Genomic DNA, 18,757 nt, shown 5'->3' with positions numbered 1-18,757 from the left:
TCTCCCCCGCTGGTATTGAGATGGACCCCGCTAAGGTAAAGGCGGTCACTGAGTGGAAGGCGCCCCATACACGTAGACAATTGCATAAATTTTTGGGTTTTGCCAATTTCTATTGTCAGTTCATCCCTTCTTTTGCCAAAATTGTGCTTCCCATCACTAATTTGTTGAAGTCCAAAGGTGGGCCTAAACCTAAGCCTAGCAAGCCGTTGGATTGGACCATGGAGTGTCAGGCTGCTTTTGAGAAGTTGAAACGACTCTTTGCGGCGGAACCGGTTCTGAAGCATCCGGAGATGGACAAGCCTTTTGTCATTCAAGCTGATGCCAGTGACATGGCAGTTGGGGCCGTCTTGCTTCAGACTAACGACCAAGGTAATTTACAACCGTGCGCATACACCTCCCGTAAGCTCATGGACACAGAAAGGCATTGGGCAATCTGGGAGAAGGAAGCATTTGCTGTACGTTGGGCTTTGGCCACGTGGCGCCACTTTCTGGAGGGCGCTAAGCACCTCTTTGAGGTGTGGAATGACCATAAGAACTTAGAAGCTTTGAGGACTCCCAGGTGCCTCTCCCCTAAGCAGATGCGCTGGGCTCAGCATTTCAATTGGTTCAATTTCACACTCAAGTACATCCCAGGAGGGAAAAATTTTATGGCTGATGCTTTGTCCAGACTTCCTCAATACAACTGCTCTAAACTCAGTGTTATCCAGCCCGTGGTTCCCACGTCCAGCCTCGCTGCTCCCGTTGTTACTAGGCAGCAGGCGCGCTCGAAGGTGGAAGTGTCTCAAGATTTCCTCTCTGATCTCAAAAAGGCCCTTCCCCAGGATGATTGGTTCCAGCAGCATCAAGGTGAATGCACAATAAGGGACGATTTACTGTGGATTAGGGCGAAACTTTACATCCCTGCCTCTCTTCATCTCGTTGTCCTCCAACGGGCTCATGATTCCAAGTTGGCGGGTCACTTTGGATTTGTGAAGACGCTGCATTTGGTGAAGAGGCAGTTTTGGTGGCCCGCTTTGAAAAAGGACATTGAACTTTATGTTGCCAGCTGTCCGGTCTGTGCAGCCGCTAAACGGCTACCAGGGAAGCCGCAAGATCTACTCCAATCTGTAGCCCGCCCTGTCGCCCCCTGGAAGGAGCTTTCTATGGACTTTATTGTCGAACTTCCTGAGAGGCAGGGGCACACCGTTATATGGGTGGTTACTGACTTATTTTCCAAACAAGTTCATTTTATTCCAAGCCACAAAATTCCTTCTGCAAAGGCACTTGCTAAACTCTTCATTTCTCACATTTACCATTTGCATGGTGTGCCTGATCGCATCATTTCTGATAGAGGTGTCCAATTCACTTCTGTTTTTTGGAAGGAGTTTCTTAAGCGCATTGGCTCTGCTCGGGGTTTAAGCTCTGCCCACCACCCTCAGACTAATGGGGCTTGCGAGAGGACTAATTCTGTTCTGGAACAATATTTACGTTGTTTCATCAATTACCAGCAGGATGATTGGGTGGACTTGTTGCCGCACGCGGAAGTGGCTTATAATAATTCCGTACATAGCAGCACTGGATTCACTCCTTTTCGTGTTGTATCTGGCCAGGACTTTGTTCCTATTCCCAAGGTTCCTCTTGAGCAGTCACAGATTTCGTCCGTCTCCGAGTGGAGTGAGCGATTGAGCCATATTTGGCCTTTGGCACTTAGTACTTTGGATGCTGCGCATCGCGCGCATAAGAAACAGGCTGATAAGAAACGTGCGCAACCTTATCAGTACAAAGTGGGTGACCAGGTTTATTTATCCACGAAGTTCCTTCAAACTACGCAGAAATCTAAGAAGTTGGGGCCTAAGTGGGCCCGTTTCCCATAATCAAGGTCATCAATCCTGTTTCGGTTCACTTGCAGCTACCCAAGCACCTCAGCCGTGTTTATCCAGTTTTCCACGTTAATCTCATTAAACCTGTTCGTTTCTCATCTTTACGTCCACCTGTGGACCCACTGCCTGCCCCCCTGTTGATTGATGGTGAACAACATTTTGAGGTCCGGGAAATATTGGACTCTCGACGACGGCGGAATCGGATACAGTACATAGTGGCTTGGAAGCATTTTCCTCCATCTCATGCCGAGTGGGTGGACAAGTCCCATGTCCGTGCTCCCCAGCTACTCCGACAGTTTTATTCTGCTTATCCTGACAAACCCTGATTTACTCTCCTTCCTGACTTTCTCCCCCCCCTTTTTTCTTTTTCTGTTTTTTTTTTGTTGTTGTTCATCTGTTTGTTTGTGTTTTCTCGTTTTCCAGGCCTGACCGCCTTTTTCCGGAGGACGGCCGGATGTCAGCCTCTGTTTTGCTGTTGCTTCGGCTGCCATGAAACGGGGAGGGAGGGCATGGTATTTGGGAGGGGTTTACTAATTGTGCTGGAGGAAGATTCTGGAGTTCTGCTGCCTGTCGGACTACGCATGCGGAGGAGGTTCCCGCCAAGGCTAACGGCACCGACATTCCATCTTAGTGATGCCTTTTGAAGTTATCTCACACCTGACACTTAGGAGAATTATGATTGGAATGTAACTGGGATGCCAAGGGGTGGGGAATGGGTTATTCTATATATCAATCGCTTTCGCGCCTAAATAATCAGTCTTCACTTTGCTACGCCTTTAATCATTTATAATTAGTAAAAGTACACTTGATTTCTACCTATGGAGTCTCGTGGTCTTCTTTCCTAATTACCCAATGAAGAGGTGCTTACAGCAACTAAATCAGTCAAGGAGGGCTATTTGGACTCTGAAATTTGCACTGGGAGCAAGAAGGAGACAGGAAGGAGCCTGGCTTAGCTGAGAACTGAAAATGAAACCACTTGTGTTTTGCTTGTATTTACTGCTACCTTGGAAAACCTGCTTTGAGTAATGTATTGTATATTATTATTATTTTGAATCCTGCTGTATCAGTCACTGTGCTTTCTGAATTTGATTGCTGCTGCAAACTCTGACCAGCCAGGTAAGCTTCAGCACTTATTGCAGCTTAATTCAGCACAGCTGATTGGTGGGTGGATCGGACTGCCAGAATATCCCTGATCAGCTGTTCCAGTATTGCCACAGACCATTGCTGCCTCCATGCCTCATGTTTTTAGCCTCTGGTGGGGGGAGCTATATTCAATGTATAAGACACACCCAAATTTTCATCTTCTTTTTTGGGGGGAAAAGGTGTGTCTTATACTCCGAAAAATATGGTATTTATTTGTCATCTCAGGCATCAATGCTAAGACCCATATATTCACATGTGCTGTCCCTGTTATTTATTCTTACAATAGGCAGGCAGGCCAAAAGAAAACATACAGCTGTGAGAAATGTGCTTGCCAGGCAGATACCTACCTACCTACCTACCTACCTACCTACCTACCTACCTACCTACCTACCTACCATCCTTCCTTCCTTCCTTCCTTCCTTCCTTCCTTCCTCCCTCCCTCCCTCCCTCCCTCCCTCCCTCCCTCCCTCCCTCCCTCTCTCTCTCTCTCTCTCTCTCTTTCTTTCTTTCTTTCCATGTCCTATGAGGTACTGGCTTAAAAACAATCTGTCTGGATTGAAAATCTTTGGCGGCAGCAGTTTACAAGGAAGTCAGTCTGGATTGCAGATAGAGTCTCTCTTTAAAGTGGTCAACTGAGCCCTTCTTAGATTGACTGAGCTATCAGTTCTGTAGCATATTCCTGCACTGAATATTTTCCCTGTTGTACAATAGATGGAGATCTCATGCTTGACCAGATCCTTGTTTACAATAATGTATGGACCCTATTTGGAGAGGACCATTCATGACAGCAATTGATTTTGATTCTGTACTCTCTTCAGGTCTAGTTGGTTCACAGATTAGAGTTTCTGATCCACCTAAATAGTCACTTGACCTGACATTACAGCAAGGCACTGGCTATCTTATTGACAGTCAGTGGAATTACCAAAGAGTCAGTACTTATCATGGACTTTTAGTTTGCTTGTGTTTCTTTAGCAATTTCTTTTAGTTTTACGAGGTAGGGGTGCTAACCCTATCTTCAACCCTCGTCACTTTATCCGGAGTTGGGACTGGCTGGGTTACCTCAAAACAAAACTGGCCCAGGTGGAGTTGAAACTTAGTGCCAAACACTAAAGGAGACCTTAAGATTATTTATGTCTCTTGGAATGAAGCTGTGATTGAGTGAAACTTTTGGAAAGCACTTGCTGCCCAATGTGGTTGGCAACACCTTCTTATCCTTGTTCTCCACAAGGATAGGGTACAAGGACTCCCCGAACAATGGGCCACCTGTATAGGAAGCAGTGGGTAGGTGCCACTTTGACTTATTGTTGGCCAACAACTTCGGAGCCACAGAAGGCATCTCAATGTTACTGAGGATGGCAGGCCCCAGGACTTGACTGAATCCAGTGTCAAGCTTGTGGAAAACAGGGTGACCGCAATGATCTTATTAACATCCTGCATAAAGCGTGTGTCATCAGGGGTAATTTGGCCCTGCAGCTGACATAACCAGAGTAAGGTGGTACGGTTGAAAAAGGATGCTGCAGCTGCAGCCTTAATAGCCCATGCCAATGCTTGAAACATCTTGCATAGGATAAGCTCGACCCTTTTATCATTCGTCTTAAGCTTGTCCGCAACAACTCCCAAAACCAGGGCCGAAGCAGTGGCTAGGCCGCGACTGGTGCAACTACTGTGGAAACATGTAGGGCATCATAAAATTCCTTGTCCATATTATAAAACCAGTCTCATTGCTGCTAGGATTCGGAAGAGTCTCTGGATGAGCCCATTGGTTTTTTACAACCTCCAGAAAAAGGGGTGGAGCAGGTACCTCCTCCTTTTCTGTAGATGTCTTAGAAAACATGATCTTGCCAGGTTTATCCAGAGTTTGCCGTGGCCGGAACAGCAGCTCCAGCTCCCAATTTGATTGTGGAACGAGCCTTGCTGAGGAGTGACTTAAAGAGGGCAGGGGAAAAAGGCCTGAAAAAGCTGGGGTACCTGGGACAGGTGCCCCCTCTTCATCAGATAACTCAAGGTCCTAGTGAACCTCTTCCCCAACAGGGAAATCTCACTAGCGAAGGATGGAGAGGCCAGTCTCTGGCTCTTCCTAGCAACCAATGATTAGCCTGAAGGCTGAGCACTGGTGCCCTTCTTTGACTTTCTGGAAACCTGGGCTGACTTTTTCTGTTACCTCATGCCTGAGGCAATGCCCAGGAAAATGGCTGAATCCTCCACAGGCTCTCAGGTAGGTTGTCCAGATCAGCCAGATTCTCATAAGGTTCTGCAGCCTCTTCCTCTGCATCTCCTTGTGGAGCTAGGCTGAGCCTAGGCATCAGATAATCCTGAGAGGTGCCCTACAGGGGATCGCCCATTACATCCCTGATGGCCATGGGGGAAACAGAAGGTGAGGGAGAAACCTCCATCCTACTATGCCTCCTAGGCCTGACATGAGATAATGGAGGTAAAGGAGAAGGGCTAGAAGGTCTGATTGGGGATCTGGATCTGGAAGAGGGCCTGGGCCTGTGTGCCTGTGCCTCTCTATGCCACTCTGCTTGAGTCTCCACTTTCTCCAGTGCACGTTGCCTGCACTGTTCCTCTCTAAGGGTTGCCTGTGAAGGGTGCTAAGAGGCCAAAGCCTTGGCCCTAGCAGCCCTGGTATGGGGTCCATGTGGAAAGCTAGTGACCCCAGGGAGTCTTCTTGGTCTGGGGCCTCAACACCTGATTCATGCCTGGTGTCCACTATTCTATCTCCCTCAGGAGATACTCAGGCCAGCACTCTCTCATGGAGAAATGGAGCAAGGTAATCTGTAGCCCTCACACCGGAATAGCTATCGCTCTGCTGGTGCTGCGATGAGGAATCCATGTGGCCATCTTCCATTGCTGTCCAACACTTGCAGTCTCCTCGCTCTTCTGCCTGACACATGTGGCCTCCACAATCTGCCTCCTGGCATGGTCGACCTCACCAAAATGGCCACCCAGTCCACATGGCTACTCCAAAATGGTTGACCAGCACCTGCGGCTGCTGGAAAAACCTTTGGAGCTCCACAGAGGCAAAGGGAACAGGCTACGCGAGGATCAGCTGCTCAAAGTCAGCCACCTCCAGTGCCTGGAATTGCCCAGGCTTCGCATAGCAAACAGCCCAGAGTGGAAATCCAAACCGGCACTCCGGCACCTCAGCAAGTGGCAATGGAATGCCCCCCTTTGCAATGCCAGCAGCTCTCTTACAATTTAAAACCAAAACAGCCAATTAATTCAAAAAAGAAAAAATTTGTTTAGGAGCTAAATTTATAGGAGTCAGCTCAACCAGACTGAGTGACAAACTGGAGCTACAGAGGAGGTGTGGTTTCAAGAGTGGCACTCAGTCTCGACTGAGGCATCTCCATTATAAAATCCATAGAATTCTCTCTCCAGGGTGCTGAAGTAGTGCCTCCTTAAATTTGGAGACCGTTGCATTGTCGGCAAGCGATTCCTTTTTGGCTTGTGTTCGGGTAATTACATTGGTGGTCTGGGGTGTTTGGAGCATAGGTTTAACAATTTCAGTCTTTTTGCTGTTGTATTGGGATTTTCTGGAGAGGGCATCTGCTTAGAAGCTTTTCCTTTCTGGGAGATATTTGAGTATAAAATCAAAACGTTTAAAGTATTGCGCCCAACGTTCTTGTTTGGGGGAGAGTTTTTGTGAGGTGTTCAGAGCTTCTAAGTTTTTGTGATCAGTGTAGACTTCCAAGGGGATTTTGTTCCCTTCTAAGAATTGTCTCCATGTGAGGAAGGCCCATCATACTGCATAAGCCTCTTTCTCCCATATGTCCCACCTTTGCTCAGTTTCTCTCAATTTCTTGGACGTTTATACACATGGTTGCAATTATCCTTGTTGATTGTTTTGAAGTAGGACTGCTCCTACTGCCACGTCACTGGCATCTGCTTGGATGACAAAGGGTTATTTGGCTCTGGATGTTTTAGGATTGGTTTAGCTGAAAATAATTGTTTGTTTTTCAAATGCCACTTGGCATTCCAGGGTCCAGTTAAGATGTTGCCTTGGTTCGGTTCCCCCCACCTTTTGTCTTTAGCAAATTCATAATGGGGAGATTGATTCTTGTAAATGCTGGAATGAATTGACGGTAAAAGTTAGCAAAACCCAGGAAACCTAGTAGTTGTTTATGGGTCTGGGGTAGCTCCCAATTGATGATGGCTTTTACTTTTTGTGGATCCATCTCTATTTCGTCATGGGATATTCTATATACCAGATAGTCAATTCTTTCTTGGTGGAACTCACATTTCAAGTGTTTTGCATAGAGTTTGGTGGCTTGGAGTTTAGCAAGAACTGCTTGGACTAGTTTTGTGTGTTCTGCTTTGTTTTGGTGTAAATTAGAATGTTATCAAGGTAAACCAGGACCCCTTTGTATAAATGTTCGTGGAGCACCTTGTTAATTAGTTGCATAAACACAAAAGGGGCCCTTTGTAGTTCAAAAGGGAGTACTTTAAATTGGTAACATCCCAGCGAGGTGTTAAAAACAATCTTCTACTCATCCCCTTTCCTAATTCTGATGTGGTAATATGCCTCTCATAAATCCAGCTTTGAAAATATTTTTCCTTTAGAGAGATGGCCCGCATGTCCTTCATGAGGGGGAGTAGGTACATATTTTCCATGCTAATCATGTTAAGGTTACAGTAGTTGGCGCAAAGGCATAAGGAGCCATCTTTCTTTTCACAAAACAATACAGGGGCCACTATTTTTGGTAGGAGGGGTTCTTTATAGATTTTTGTCAATAAACGCTCTGTTTGTCTAGTTCTCTGGGGAGTAGACTAGATGCAGTACATATTTGGTTTTGAAAGTTTGGCCCCCAGCAAGATTTCAATGGCACAATCCATGCCACGATGAGATGGCAGTTTATCTGATGCCTCCTCACTTAATACCATAGCCAGATCCTGGTACTCTTTGGGGGTGCTAGTTGTCTCAGCAAGGTGGTCAGCCATGGCCATTTCCCTGATCCCTTTCTCCTCCCCTCTGGGAGGTTTGTAAATGTTACATGTCTCTGGAATTTTATGTTTTCTCTCCTCTAGTTTACATTAGTGTTCCATTCCATAGCCACATGAGCCCTAGGACTAGTGGCTATTCCATTCCTGGGCTACTATGAACACGAGGGTCTCACTATTGTCTCCCAGTTTTATTTGTAATGGTTCTGTGGCAAAAATGGCTGCCCCCCCCCCGCTACTGTGCCATCTAGCTGTCAGAAAGCAATGTGGGTTTTCACTTTCCTCAGGTGAATTCCCAATCTTCCTGCCAGAGTTGGGCTAATTAGGCATTGGGTGCACCCCAAGTCCAGTAATGTTGCTACTTCCTCCCTTTTCCCTCAGCTGGGGATAAAAAGTCTTAGGAGTAGGGTCAGCAGTTCAATTGGGTTGCTTACCAGCAGGCCATCTTCCACATCACTTTTGAATTGGACCAGCTCTTCTTGGGGTGCCAGAGTTCCTTCCTCTGGATTTGCAGGAGAATGGAACTCCATGGCTGCCTGGCTTCTCAGCATGTTTTCTTTTTCTCAGGGGGTGGGTTTTGCTGGTTTCCCCCGATGGGTGATCAGACCTTCTGGTGGGGTTTTTGGAATGGCACTCTGCTGTGCATTGCCCCTCCTTCCCACACTTGAAGCAACCTGATGACCTCAGCGCCATGGCAATTTGGGGCTTGAATGGTTCCCACCACCCCTGGGGTGAGTATCTTCTCCAGGCTCTGCCAATGCGGTACTGGTTTCAGGACATGTCAATCTCTGCCTCCTCTGCCACCAGGTACCATTCATGCAGATATTTAGGGGCTCCACAGACCAAGCAGGCAGTGCACAGTAGTCATTGAGCCCATCTTTGAAACAACAGACTAGACTATCTTCTGGCTAGTCGACTCGACTGCCCAGGTCATGGAGTTCCTTGTTCAGTTTACAGGGCAACGGCCCTGCTTTATGATTCTATTGCTATCAGCGAGGGGGTCTTCAAAGCGGTGGTGCAGGGCTGTCATGAATCAATTGAAATCTCGCTGCTCTGGAGTGTCGGCATTGTGGGGGGTCACCATCCACCTGGCAGCTGTCCCTTCCAGGGCTAGGGTGATGACTCACACTTATGTCCCCAGGGTTGGAAAATTCCATCCATATTCTTGTTTATAGGTGAGGACCTGAGGCAGGAAAAACTCCAATTTCTAGGGATCTCCAGTGAATTTTACCCCCAAGGGGGCGCTTTCCTCTCCAGCCATGGGCCCCTGGGTTGGCCAGGAAACATTGCCTGGTCTGGAATGGCAGGAGGTTTAATCCCTGGTGTGGCTGCTGGTTCCCCGGCTTGGTCAGCTGCTTAGTCAGTTGCGGCTGGATCAGGGGTGATGGCTCAGGGTCTTTCAGCTGCTAGATTGCCCGCTCTCCTCAGTTGGCATCCCAGTTCACCTCAGACATTGAGGTTTTGCAAGGCTTCCATCATGAGGCTGTTGATATGCTTCTTCAACTGACCATCTGTTAGTGATTCTCCGATCAGTTCCACCTGATTGGAAAGGGCTTCCAGTTCCATTTTCCACCCGAGTTTGCAGCTACCTTGGGTGAAGGTCACCCTTGGGTCTTCTGTCACAGCTGTCCCTTTTTCCTACGCCAACAGACCATTGTCCCAAACCTTGGAACTCTCAAAGAGAGTTCAGACATTGTTGCAGGGTCCCCTCATTAGAGTATAAATTTGGGGGAACATTTTTTCTCTCTGGGTTGATCACTATTGCAGAGCCTGTTTTATGTAAGGACCTGCCTCGCACCCCCTCTTCAAAAAAAAGTGTATACTCTTGAAAACTTGGTATTTCACAAGTAATCTTTTTATTGAAAAGGGGTGAAAGCAAGTCAACATTCAAAGCAGGCTCTGAGACCCTCAGACTATACAATCCATGATAAAGGAACTTAGGAACCCCTTCCAACCGACCAGTGTGGATTCCCACCAATCTGCAGGTGTGAAGATTTTTTGTTCCAGCCTCTATGAAAAGCAGATAAGTAGAGATTCTCAGGATCATCTTCTAGATTTGCAACCCGCATGGCTCCCCCCCCCTTCCATCCTCCAAGAGGTGGGGACTTTCCAGACCTCTGAGGCATCAGGCAACAGTTATAAATCATGCAAAAGGTTATACACACAGGCAAGGCAAGACCTAGGATACTTAGGATACGTAGAAAAAAGAGAAAGAACAAAATGTATCAAATCCACCTCCACCCCTCTTCATCCACCAAAGAATAGCAGATACACGATCTGACAGGAACTCTCCCAGGGAACCCCAAACTTGCTGTTCCAAATATGATTAAGAAATGAGGATCAGCCAAGCTTCATGTCCACGTAGGCTACATTGTGATTATAGGCATAATTAGAATCCCTCAACTTGATGCTCCATTCACCAGCCAATCAGGAAACTCAGTTTTCAATTATTTATTCATGAGTAGCAGCTGTTCAGAATACATATAGTTGATCCCACAATCTCTCCTTTCTCCAGATAAATTTTATCAGCTAAGATCCATCATCTGGTTGTCAATTTAAGCTGCAATGCTGCCTCCACTTCTTCAGGGAAGCTCACCATGTCCTCGCCGGAACTTAGTTGTAGCTTAATCATTTTTGTCCCACAGTAGAAAATCTATGTTTTTATGATGTCAACTTACTGTAACATCTTTCAGCTTCTGCTACAGTCATTGGCAATGTGCAAATGGTCCATAGAGCTATGCACACTTCATGAAAAAGAATAGTTGAATTTGTTTTTAGTAAATTTCATTAAATTAGAAACTAATGCATGTTCTTTCTCAAAATTAAATTTGAAAACATTTTTCCAGATGCAAAGATTTCATAAAAGAAATTCTCAGAAAAACCAAATAAACATTTAACAGCTTCTCTCAGTTCTTCAAACACCAGTGTCACATTTTATAACTGAAAGGAATGTCATGAGCTGCTTACTTTTCTTTGAAATTTGTCATAAAATTTGCATTTCTTCTTCTACGATAGGTTTTCTATAGAATTTTGGATCAATAGTTTCTACATTGTGTTATTTTTAAAATAATATCAATTAATAATATCTGCAGAAACACCTGTCACTCTGGGCTGCTCTGCCATGTCAAATCCATTTTTTCATGAGTACTTGAAAGAATCTTATACTAGAAGCTAGCCAAAAGAAGGAATGGAAATGAACGGAAGAACTTTTACAGTGCTTCTTGCTGTGAATGAGTTTTCTGTGTCATGTTTAACTGAAAATCACATTCTAAGGCTTCCAGAATACATGTCTGGACAGATAGTATTCATATGCATTCCAGCACATTTAAACTGAGAATGGAAGTAACTGTGTCGGGTGGGGGATGGGGGGGGAGAGATGGTCCTCTTATTATTCTACATTTCATGTGGCTAACAGAAAGAAGTGCTATATGCAAACCAAAAAAACAACATTTCAAAACATCCTGCTGCATTATTAACATCTTCAAGATTTAGTGAATAGAAGCACAAAAGAAAACCTGTAAGTTCATTTTTGGAGATAACACAAGCTTAGTTTTTTTCTAAGGTATTACAGCCATTATCAATTGTGATCTCTGAAGGCATAAAGAGTGGGGAACATTGTGATTCTACAAAGCAGGAATGAATACTGAGAGCACTGAGTGAAGAACATTTCTTTATGGCTGTCCTTTGGATGTGGTTCATTGTCCTCCTCCTCTCTCCATATGTTTCATTAAGGAATCTAGGACTCTTAGTTCTTGAAAGAACTTGTCACACTGGAAAGTACAAATTCCTTTGTCTCTCAACCTACAAGTCTGTGGATTAATTGCACATACATATTCTAAAGCAGGGATGGGTTTCAAAAATTTTTACTGGTTCGGTGGGCATGGCTAGGTGGGGGGTCATGTGACTAAGTGGGTATGGACATCACTCATGCATACTCAGTCACATGACCACCACCCCAAGTTATGCCAACCGAAATGGTAATAAAATTTTTTGACAAGGGGGAGGTGCCAGGCCAGGGTTCTTCGCTGTCTCCCAGATGGTGCTGGGGATGAGCCAAGCAGCCTGCTCTTGAAGTGGCAGCTGTGGCCAATGGGCTTGACCCTGGGATCTCTCTCTGTCTGCCCAGGACACTCCGTCTGCCTGGGAGATGGACCCAGGGAGGAACATAATGGCCGTTCAGGCAGTACCGCCCAGCATCCTTTGGAGGCAACTTGCTGGGCAACTTCTACAAAGTGGACATGTGTCCCATCCCCACCCCGATGCCTAGCACCTTCCATTCAAACCCGCAGCAGCATCACCTGCTGCTCCCTGCCGCTGCACACCTGCCCTCTGCCTTCAGAGGTAACAGAGGTAATACGATTCCCCCCCCATCCAGCCAAATATGCTGCAGGTGTGAGATGGACCCAATGGAGGCAAGCGCTCCTCTTGGTGGGGTGGCTGTGCTCTCCTGCTCCTGGCCCAAAGCCTCACCACACATACACATACACACACACCACCCAGCCAAGCACACTGCAGGTGCGAGATGGATCCAACAGAGGCAAGTGCTCCTCTTGGTGTGGCTGTATTCACCCGCTCCTGTCCTGAAGCCTCCCCCGCCCAGCCAAGTCTGTGGCACCAAGAGGAGCACTTGCCTCCATTGCCCCCAAAGGTGGAGGGCAGTTGCACAGTGGCAGGGAGCAGTGGGTGCTGCTGCTGCAGGTGCGTGATGGACCCAATAGGGGCAAGTGATCCTCTTGGCTGTGCTAGCCTGCTCCTAGCCCAAAGCCTCTCGAGTCACACATACCCCCCAGCTAAGTGTGCCACACCAAGAGGAGCGCTCACCTCCATTGCCTCCAAAGGCAGAGGGCAGGTGCACAATGGCTGGGAGCAGCAGTTACTGCTGCTGTGGGTGCAAGTGGAAGGCACTGGGCATTGAGGGGGCACATATCCACCTCATAGTTGCTGAGTTCCACAAGTAGCTAAAGCGCACCACAGCGTATGGTCGGAGGCCAGCGGGGGATCCGATGGTGACGGCAATGGTGGTGAAGGCACTCAAGGGCACTCAGGACAAGCAGGCTGGCTGGGCTGGCCGTGTCATTCGGGTTGGCTATTTATACCTGCCAGCTGATAGGCACCCCGTAGCATCTGCCTCCTCCCCAGCCGAAAAGTTCCTTCCCATCCCAAATCTGGCACCCCTTCTGGGCTGGTTGCCTGGACAGGCCTCAGGAGGGGGCCATCCCTGCCCGGTTTGCAGCTGGTGAGGAGGGGAGGCTAACAACAAAACATAATCTAGCCAAAGTTCAGTTCTTTATTTGCTTACACCACATAGATAGAATCCTGCCAATCTAAAATTATACTATGTCAGCATTCCGAGTAACGCATCTGCCAAAAGCAGAATTTGGAGGGAGGGAGGTTTCTCAAATAATATGTTTATTGGATACAACATATTGGCACAGCTAGTGAAAACCAACTCTAAAAGTTTCCCCTAATTAAAATAGCAAATATTTCCCATACCAGATGTTACTGGTCACATTGTCCAATGAAAGTAGCTGGGAGGATGCTTGGTCACTCCTCTCCTCCTTTATTTGCCACCTGTTGGAATAGCCTTGGTTCCCACAAGAAAACTTTTTGTTTTGACTGGTAGCCAGTCTATCTACTTCCCCCCTCCTTTCCCCCTTTTCAAAGTTCATGGCAACTATGAGGCAGGAAAAGATGGCTTCAACCAGGTTTCCTTCAGAGTTGATAGTCAGATCTGCCCCCATTAACTGGAGAAAAGTTCCTGGAAAATTCAAATGGAAAATACATTAGTCTTGCATCATTCACATTTCCTCAACTCCCTTCCCCTGCCCCCAAAGGTCCTTTTGGTTTTTGAGAGTATTTATCATGGAATTTCTTAACTAGCCTATTGGCTTTTCATCCCAAGTTTTTACTCAAGTGGCCTCAGATAATGGTTAACTCTTCCATTGCACTAGGTATTGTAGTCTCCCCTTGTAGTCTAGAGCAGAGGTCCTCAAACTTTATAAACAGGGGGCCAATTCATGGTCTCTCAGACCTTTATTTTGTAGGTCAATGAATTGATGCGAACCTTTTAGAATGGCAGAAGGGTATCAACAAATTTGTATGGGCAAGAAGCTGAGGGTAAAGATGAAAATAATGCAAGATGTACGTGAGAGAGGAGGATTGAAACTACCTAATTTAAAACTATATTATGATGCAGTGGCATTATCTGTAATTAGTGACTGGACTCATTTAACCAATGATAGAATATTGAATATTGAGGGACACGATCTGGTATTTGGCTGGCATGCTTACCTGTTATTCAACAAAAAATTGGATAAGAATTTTAAAAGTCATATTTTAAGAAATGCTTTACTGCGGGTTTGGAAAAAATACCAATATAAATTAAATGACAAGATACCCATGTGGGCAATTCCTAGACACGCAATTGAAAATATGAATATAGCACAAAAACAGGACAGAATTACTTACAGACAGCTTCTTACCTCGGAAAGGGGGGTATTACAATTAAAATCTTTAGAGGTATTGAAAGAGAAGGTAGTTCAAACATGGTTCCAGTATGGGCAATTACAGGCTAGGTGGAAAATAGATCAAAAAATTGGTTTTATCCAAGTTGAGGATAACTTGTTTAAAGAAATAAGAGATCAAAGCTTAATGCATATAAAGAGGATATATAATGTATTAATACAGATGGATTCGGAAACAGAATTAGTTAAAGATTGTATGATAAAATGGGCTCAAAATATTGAAGAACCAATAATGTTGGATACATGGGAAAGAATCTGGGTAAGAAATGTGAAATTTACACAAGCTCAAAATCTGAGAGAAAATTTTTACAAGATGTTCTATAGATGGCATTTAGATCCTAAAAAGTTGGCTTCTATGTATCCGAATGTACAGCCTAAATGTTGGAGGTGTGGTTCTCTCGATGCTACATATTATCATATATGGTGGACCTGCCAAAAGGTTAAGGCATTCTGGATAAAAATATGGTGGGTTATGCAAAATATTTTTAAAAGAAGGATAAAGTTTATTCCTCAGTTATTTTTACTAGGTATATGTACTGACTTTACAGTGGTAGAGACTAACTTGATTCTGCACCTAATAACTGCAACAAGACTGTTGGTGGCGCAATACTGGAAGAAGGAAGACTTGCCTACAATCCAAGAATGGACATTGAAAGTCACAAACTTAGCCGAGATGGCTAAAATATCGGCATATCTTAAAGATCACTCAAATGAGAGATATAAACGAGACTGGAAAAAATGGATTGACTATATACAAAATAAATACGGGACCAAGAAATTCCAGTTAGCCTATGCTTAAGATCAGAAATGATTTAAACTGTTTAAAGTTAGTTCAGTAAGAAGAAGCTAAGGTCAATGTAGAATGTCATTAATTTCTTTATTTCTTTTTTCTCAATAGATTTTAGACTGTGTTAGTTAAAAATCCATACCTTGTACGGGTTCTGGGAAGTCAGGGGGGGGAGGAGGGGGGGCTGGGGGGGAGGGAGGGAGGGGCATACAAAAAAATTGTACTTCAATGTTTTAATGATTGACGAATGATGAAATATTTGTGTTTTTTAAAAGAAATAAAACCTTTTTCTATGAAAATATAAATATAGCACAAAAACAGGATAGAATTACTTATAGACAGCTTCTTATTTTGGAAGGAGGGGCACTACAATTAAAATCCTTAGAGGTATTAAAAGAGGAGACGGCAGTTCAAACATGGTTCCAGTATGGGCAATTACAGGCCAGGTGGAAAATAGATCAAAAAATTGGTTTTGTCCAAATTGAGGACAACTTATTTAAACAAATAAGAGATCAAAGTTTAATGCATATAAAGAGGATATATAATGTATTAATACAGATAGATTCGGAAACAGAGTTAGTTAAAGATTGTATGGTAAAGTGGGCTCAAAATATTGAAGAACCAATAATGTTGGATATATGGGAAAAAATTTGGGTAAGAAATGTGAAATTTACACAAGCTCAAAACCTGAGAGAAAATTTTTACAAGATGTTCTATAGATGGCATTTAGATCCTAAAAAGCTGGCTTCTATGTATCCGAATTTACAACCCAAATGTTGGAGATGTGGTTCTCTCGATGCTACCGATTTCCATATATGGTGGACTTGCCAAAAGGTTAAGGCATTTTGGATAAAAATATGGTGGATTATGCAAAATATCTTTAAAAGAAGGATAAAGTTTACTCCTCAGTTATTTTTGCTAGGTATAAGTACTGACTTTACAGTGGAAGAGACTAACTTGATTCTGCACTTAATAACGGCAGCAAGACTGTTGGTAGCGCAATACTGGAAGAAGGAATACCTGCCTACAACTCAAGAATGGACATTGAAAGTTACAAATTTAGCCAAGATGGCTAAAATATGGGCATATCTTAAAGATCACTCAAATGAGAGATATTATCAAGACTGGAAAAAATGGATTGACTATATACAAAATAAATACGGGACCAAGAAATTCCAGTTAGCCTATGCTTAAGATCAGGAATGATTTAAATTGTTTAAAGTTAGCTTAGCAAGAAGATCAATGCTTATCTTAGCTTAGCTAAGATCAATGTAGAGATGTTATTAATTTTTTTATTTCTTTTTTCTCAATAGATTTTAGACTGTGTTTGTTAAAAATCTATACCGTGTACGGGTTCTGGGAAGTCAGGGGGGGAAGGAGGTGGGGGGTCGGGGGTCGGGTGGGGGGAGGGAGGGATATATATTAGGCTAGACACGATGTGTTAGATCTCAATGCAATGTGACTTCACTCGTATACTGTTTTTCTTTAATTTTTCTTTAAAAATAGGATAAGCCAAGTACATTACCATATAGTGGAAATACACCAAGGGGAGGAGGAGTAGGAAAGAAGAAAGAAGAAAGATGGGTAGAGAGGGATGGGAGAGAGGATGGGGGGGGGGGACGGTGAAAAGGAAGGGGGGGAGCGGATCTGGAGAGAGGAGTGGTAGAGGGGGAGGGGAAGTAGGGTAGAGGGGGATGATGGAGGGAAGATAGAAAGTTGGAGGGTGGTGGAAGAAAGAGGTGTATGGAGAATGGAAGAGGTATATTGGGCTTTTATTTTCTGGGGCATTGTTGACAAGAGGAATTGATGCAATTATTGTTTAATACTGTATGGTGTATACATGTGAGTGTATAAAAATGAAAATAAAATATACTAAAATTAAAAAAACAAACTGCTATGGAAAACTGGATGCACTTTCCCTAGTAAGCAAGGGAGTTTCAGCTCCACCATGACAGGATTACTAATCATGATAAGGAATGATCCTATAAATTTTGGCCCTAGCATTTTACAGGGTACCTTTAACCTTAGGTACTTGATGGAGAGATAAACCTTGTTCCCTATTTGGAAGGGCATTTGGGGGACCAATGCTTATCAGCTTGCACTTTTGGGTTTTTTCCAGCTTCTTGTTTTGTGTTTTCCCATGCTTTTCTCAATGACTCCATCCATTCAGTTAAGGTCATGGAGAAGGGTGACTCCCTGGGGGGTTCAGGCATGGGGACGAACTCCATGCCAGTGATGATTTTGAATGTGGTCACAGTGCACTGCATTGTTGTATGCCACCTTGGCAAATCTTGGTAGCAAATCTGCCCAATTAGTTTGTTGGTAATTGACATAGCATCTTAAGTATTGTTCTAACATCATGTTAGTTCATTCCACGGCCCCATTTTTACTCAGATGCAAAGCTGAACTAAGCCCCTGGGAGGACCCAATAGACCTGATAAACTCCCTCCAGAATTTGGCTAAAAATTGGACCCTCTGGCCTGAAATGAACAGAACAGAGCAGCCTGTAAATGTGCTTTACGAATAGTTTGGCTAGCTTATGGGCTGATGGGAGACTGGAACAGGCTATAAAATGGGCTTGCTTGGAGAAGAGATTGATCACTGTCCAAATTACTATATTTTCCCCACTCTCTGGAAGTTATAAAATCCATGGTCATTTCTTCCTGTGGATGGAACAGGTCAGCTACTTTTTGGAGCAGTCCTGGGGGTTTCCCTGGTTGTTTCTTCATTGTGGCACATGTTGCACAGCTTTTGACATAGTTCTAAATGTCCTTTTTCATCTTGGGCCACCAAAATTGCCTCCTTGCCAGGCACAAGGTCTCATCGTGACCACAAACCAGAAGTCAAATTGTTTAGATGCACTCCATCTTTCCTTCATGCTTCCAATATTTACTTACTTACCTATCAATCTATATACAAGGTCATCCCACTCAAATAAGATGTCCATGTGTGACATGCAACAGAAAAACAAACAATGAAAGAAAAAATCTTACCATGTAACAATAAACAAATGCAAAATATAAAATGGTGACCAAGCACATAACAAAAACCCGTTAGAAGCTGAATGAATTTTCAAATTCACTTAAGTTCTTTCTCTCTTCACCACCTTCTCCAAGGCAGAAACTGTTCATTCTCTTTTCTAGATTCATTGCTTTGCTTTGGATTCTTTTCTAATGCCACTATGACTCCTACCTTCCCAAAATCTAACTTGACTCTACTGTGGCAAACCATGAGCAGATGAGTAGCAGATTTGCCAACTATTCTACATATTAATCCTATTTCAAAGCAAATGAAATGTGATGAGTGGGACCTTTATTTTGTAGGTCAATGAATTGATTTGATTTGATTTGATTTGATTTATTGCATTTCTATGCCGCCCTATTCCCAGAGGGACTCAGGGCGGCTCACAAACCAAAATAGGGGGGGGAATACAAACAAGAGGAAAACAACAGACAAACAACTACAACAATTTAAAAACAATCAACAACCACACAATTCGAGTG

This window comes from Thamnophis sirtalis, unplaced genomic scaffold (assembly GCF_051295495.1).
Source record: "Thamnophis sirtalis isolate CommonGarterSnake01/CBP01778 unplaced genomic scaffold, rThaSir2_p1.2 scaffold_24, whole genome shotgun sequence".
Lineage (NCBI taxonomy): Eukaryota > Metazoa > Chordata > Lepidosauria > Squamata > Natricidae > Thamnophis > Thamnophis sirtalis.
This window is presented reverse-complemented; position numbering follows the sequence as displayed.